This window comes from Parasteatoda tepidariorum, chromosome 7 (genome assembly GCF_982258835.1).
Source record: "Parasteatoda tepidariorum strain Cologne lab strain chromosome 7, Ptep-v5.0, whole genome shotgun sequence".
Lineage (NCBI taxonomy): Eukaryota > Metazoa > Arthropoda > Arachnida > Araneae > Theridiidae > Parasteatoda > Parasteatoda tepidariorum.
This window is the reverse complement of record NC_141761.1, coordinates 22877213-22883277: the sequence shown is the minus strand read 5'-3', so window position 1 is coordinate 22883277 and position 6065 is coordinate 22877213.

Sequence of the window (6065 nt, the reverse complement as noted above, 5' to 3'; positions counted from 1 at the left end):
ACTATTGGCTATGATCGGAAAAACATCCCTGAGGATCATCCGGCTTTAACCCATCCGCAAATCGGAATTTTGAACTGAAATAGAGCATGCTCAATCTCTGATCCAGTCAGTATCCCTAGAAATATTGATTTTTTATAGGAGCTTGGAGGACTTCGTGACCCGACAGATTTATAGCATGCATTAGTCACTATTTTATACTCGGAGGGTCATCTCGGTCAGCCGGGATCAAACTCACAACCTCTCGTACATTGGACGAGCTATCCTGGCTCCGTGTACTAACTCGAGCGCAATTTTGAATGTCTAAAAAAATATATACACACACACACAAATGGTTACCTATTTTGAATGCTTTTTGATTTATTTATTCTAAAATTTAAACTTTTTTCAAATTAATTTTAATTTTTTTCTATTATTAATTAAATTTTCTTCCTATTAAGGATTTTATTAAATAAATTTTCCAAGTTATTTTTGATATCTAGATTTTTCTCATAGATGGTAGCACTGAAATGTTATTTGCTTCATATTTCTTCTACCAAATATATTTTTAAAATTTGTTGTAAAATTGTAAGTTGTTTGTTGTTAATTTACGTCGTACTAGAGCTGCACAATGGGCTATTGGCGACGGTCTGGGAAACATCCCGGAGGATGATCCGAAGACATGCCATCACAATTTTGATCCTCTGCGGAGGGGATGGCACCCCCACTTCGGTAGCCCGACGACCTGCGCGCGAAGTCGAGCACTTTACGTTAGCACAGTTTAACGAGGACCAATACCGCACACCCTCGGTCCCTACGCAGACTGATCCAAGTGGTCACCCACCCGCACACTGACCGCAGCCAGTGATGCTTGACTTCGACAATTTAAGCAATAAGCACTGTATTCTATTTTTTTCTACAGCAAAATTTTGTTAACTGTTAAATTAGTATATCTATTTTAAAAACATTTTTTACTTTTGCCTCATGCCGGTAACTTTGTTTTCTGCTTTATTTTGTTTCAATCTCAATTTCAACTGCACTTTTATTTTTTAGCGATATAGACACATTATAAAGAGTAATTTTTATCTTAGGATAATTATTCTTTATTCATAAATATCTCATTTATCGTAAAGGATGTGTACTGATGAAGACCTTTACGTTTTCCCATTGAAAGTTTTTATTATTTCATTCTATTATATTCTTCTTTTTTGTGTTTATAGTTTATATATATAAGTTCAACATGAAGATAAGACAAAGGAAAATTATAGACATATGAAAAAAAGGAGGGGGGGAATAATAATGACCAAAAAAAAAAAAAAAACTGCTTTAAAAAAAAAAAGGATGAAATTTTTTTAATAAAAAACAGGAAAATAAAAGATACAGTGAAACCTCTCGGTAAGGGCCACCTGTCCTTCCATTGAAAATTGACCCTTATGGGGGGTGGCCCTTAAATGGGGGTGACAAAAAATAAAATGAGGAAATCAAAATTTATGTAGAAAAAAACTGTTTATTAACATTTTAAGTTTTTATACATGTTTAAAAAAATTTTCAATTGAAGTTTGTTTACTTTTTGCAATTTTTTCGCAAAAAATTTTAGTTTCTATGATTCCTTAACTCAACAAAACAAATTAGTTAAAATCGCATCACTTATTAATGCCTTGGATTGGGATATCAGTTTATTTACTTGTATTAGCGTTTCTTGGTTTGATAAATATGGCACGGGAGACTCATGGGACGGGGGAAAAATGGCCTTTATTGGAGGTAGTCAGGAAAATGTGGCCCTCTAACGGGAGGAAAATTAACATTATGTCTATGGGGAAAATTTTCGTTCCTCAAAATATTGGCCCTTAATAGAGGTGGCCCTTAAGTAGAGGTGGTCTTTAGGAGAAGTTTCACTGTATAATCTTTTCATCAGCCCACACGATTATATCCACGAAAAAGAGTATAATGTGGACATAATCGTATATATTGCGGATATAATCGTGTGGGCTGATGAAAAGATTATATCTTTTATTTTCCAGTTTTTTAAAAAAAAAAAATTTCATCCTTTTTTATTTTTTTTTAATCAGTTGATTGTTATTTTTTTTTCATTATTATTCCCCCCTTTTTCATACGTCTATTCTCATTTGTTTTATCTTCATGTTGAACTTACCTAATGAGTTCTGTTTACTTGCCGCTTATGCGCAATAAATGAAACTTATTGTTTTTCGTAACTTTCTTCGTGTTTTCTTGTAAATATATATATATATATATATATATATATATATATATATATATATATATATATATATAAATGAATGTCTGTCTGTATGTATGTCCTTTATAGACTCCTAAACCAATAGACTAAAAGCTATGAAACTTGGCATACAGATAGTTCAAAACACGAGGAAAGTCACAGTCGACATAATCGTATATATTGCGGATATAATCGTGTGGGCTGATGAACATTCTACTACAAACGGTTCCAGCGGTGTGAGCGAAAATTAAAATGGAATTTTCTGATTGGTAAATAGTTAGCCATTGTTTTAAAGTTTGTTATAAACGATTCAGTTTTCAAGTATCTTGAAGATTTTCTTTAAATTACCAATGGCAAGGCATAATACATTTATAAAGCCAAGCCAATGAGCAAGCAATTACTTATATTGACCGAAGTCATTGAAGCCTCAGGTGTTCTCTAGCTCTCCAATACAAGGCGGTTTCGGAGTCGGTAGAACCAGGAAGTGCCCCGCATCGACGCAGATCTCATAATGGACAAAGAGGGGAGTCGAAAATACCAATTGTATGGGGATGTTCGCTCAAGCAGTCATGTCCCGTAACCAGCCGGAACAGTGCCACTGCCTCACGTCTTGGGCAATCGGGTATATCAGCAAGATCTTCACTACTCCAGGTCTTGGATTTAATCCTATCTTGTATTTATGTTTTGAATTTCGACTTCAAAGCTTGTTTCCAGAAGAGCTTTGTCGAGTGAAAAGGCAGCCGTATCTTGAAGATAACAACAGTGATATTTTCTATCTTGTAACTCTATTTATTTAGAAAAGTAAATTACATATACTTTAATATTTGATTATTATTCGGGCAAGTTTCTTAATGTCAGGTGAGCATAAGCAAGCAAAATCAACGAGAATAGATTTTGTAATTATTGGTAGTATCACGGATTTAGTGAGAACTGTTTAATAAAAAGCAAATTTCATTCAAATTGCACGTTTTCAATAATTATTTGTCCCACAGTGGACTGATCGCTAAGACACGGTCCCCAGCAGATCAGCGAAGCCAAGCATCACTGGCTGCGGTCAGTGTGCGGGTGGGTGACCCACTTGGATCAGTCTGCGTAGGGACCGAGGGTGTGCGGTATTGGTCCTCGTTAAACTGTGTTACCGTAAAGTGCTCGACTTCGCGTGCAGGTCGTTGGGCTACCGAAGCGGGGGTGCCATCCCCTCTGCAGAGGATCAAAATTGTGATTTCATGTCTTCGGATCATCCTCAGGGATGTTTCCCAGGCCGTCGCCAATAGCCCATTGTGCAGCTCTAGTGCGACGTAAATGAAATGCAACTGCAATAATTATTTATATTTTGTATGCAATTTTGGGTTAGCACAATTAAATATAGTTTTCAAGGATTTCATTGCTGACAGTTGTCTGTTGGAAACTATTAGATTGTTTATTATTACAAAGTTTTCGAATTCATTCATTTTATTTCTTTCACTTTAAGGGGACACTTCACGATGGAAAACCCAAAAATCGACCAAATTATACTTTTTTCAATTTTTGTTTCAAAAAATAATACTTATATCTAGCTACAATTTAAAAGAAAAATTTTTCAATTTCATTCATTTTTTGCAAAGTTATAAGCATTTCAAGATTTGTAAACAAGGTTATGTAAACTGTCTGTTTTTATAGTTAAACTGTTTTTTCTCAATGTTGTTTTTTACGATAATATTCAAACTTCGAAAAGTTCCTTGCGCATGAGTTTTGAATAAATCTTTATTTTTTTCTCATATATATGATTGGTCTAATGTTCCGTAACCAATGTGATATAAATAAAAGCTGAATACTCACTGAATATTTTTTAAATTACTTTAAATTGTTATTTAAATTTCAATTTTTAAAAATTATATAAAGACTATGATATTTTGATTTTTTATTTGTTTAAAATTAAGTGCTAAGTTGTTCAAACATATCCAATTCTATTTATACTTATTCAAACTGTAATATAAATGAGTTTCATACAGCTACGATAAAAACTCATGCGCAGGAAACATTTTGAAATATTGGAACATTTAGTAATTTAACTTGCGGATAAATTATTAAAAAAATTATAACTTTTCAACAAATTAATATTTTTGCTTCAAATTTTGGGAATATCTTTCTAAATGCTTTATTCACAATCTATGAAATTTTCATTAAAATTGGTTGATATTTAAAAAAAAATCATTTTGAACCTGAAGTGTCCCCTTAAAAATAGATATTTGTTTTAAATTTTATCATTTTTATATTTTTTATTTAATTTATTTCATTTTTATTGCTTTTTATATTATTAAAAATAAATATGTGAATTTTCGGTTTAACAAATTTGCGACCATTGTCAACTTTTACATTTCTTTTTGTTTGTGAGAGAGAATATTTGCAAAAACATGCCGCCTAAACGAATCACTCTTAGTCGATCAACATCTCAAGCGAGCAAAAAGAGATCTACCCGTGTTTCAAAAACATCGGAGCAACTGGAAAAAAAGACTTGAAACTAACAGGGCCGGATTAACCAATAGGCACACTAGGCACGTGCCTAGGGCCTTCGAAATTCAGGGGCCTACGAAAAACTTGGGAGAAAAAAATTTGTTGACATAAATAATTTAGCTTTAAAAACAACAAGTGTATTTTTGCACAAAATTATGAAGATACAAATAAAAATGTAATATTTTTCGGTAATAAATTATTTTGCAGAATTTTATGATCTAATATATTACTTTTTTGTGATTTTTGGATTCAACGAAATCTTGCATTATGCTGTCGAATTCCAAAATGATTCATCCGTAAAAACGTGACTAACAGTTTATTAAAATAGTATTAAATCATTTTTTTTCTATTAGTAAACATTTAACCTACCTTGCAATTTTATTTATAAATAATTTCAAAAGATTTACTCTTGACAATGTTAATTTCCTTCACTTAGTTATCATAGTAGTATCATGAAAACTATGAAGCTATTTGTAGTATAAATATTTCTTGTAATTAATCTCACTATCAATTTCACTGTTTTTTTTTGCTGGTTTGTTGTTGTATTGTTGACGTGAAGTGCTTACATAGTTATCGATCGAACTAATCATAATGGTATTATCGATATCAACTGCAATATCGGCAGTATGTCGGTATTGCAGATAAAGTTCGATAAATAAATTTGTAAATTAAAATCCATATTAATAAAAATGTAAAAAAAAATATGCAAGAAAATTTTAGCATATATTTTCAAAAGAGGGGAGGAGTGGGGGATGGAGGGGAGGGCCCAAAAACGGCTATGCCTAGGGCCTACGAAAGGTATAATCCGGCTCCGGAAACTAATCAAGAACACAATGCTTTAGCCCGTTTTTTAGAAACATCTGAGCAACCAATTATTTTAAGAATGAAGAACAACTATAAACATTTTTTTCGATTATATTTTCCATTTTAGGATAATCGCGAATGATATACCTGAAGCGAGGCTTTTAGAAGTTAAAAAAAAGTTAGAATTTAAGAGCCACTTTAATTATAAACTGTTTATTTCTTAATTTTTTATTTCTGAATAGAAATATGGAGAACACTGTTTTCCAAAGCCGTTCTTTGGTTCCAAAGAAACTGTATTTATCTATGTAAATAAAATGAAAAAAATTACAATTTCGCATTTAGTATTTTTTTATTCTTTTATTTTTCAGTGAAGAAGAAGATCTACAGTGGTGTGGGACCTACAATTTCTATTTTCAAACCTAAAATTTTACTCATATATTATAGAAAAACACAGTAATTATATAAAAAAATTATTTAAAAAAAAAGTCCCGAAATTTCTAACATGTACTGTGGACTTTAGGCGACTACCTCAGTGGACTTCATCTCGGTTTGGCTT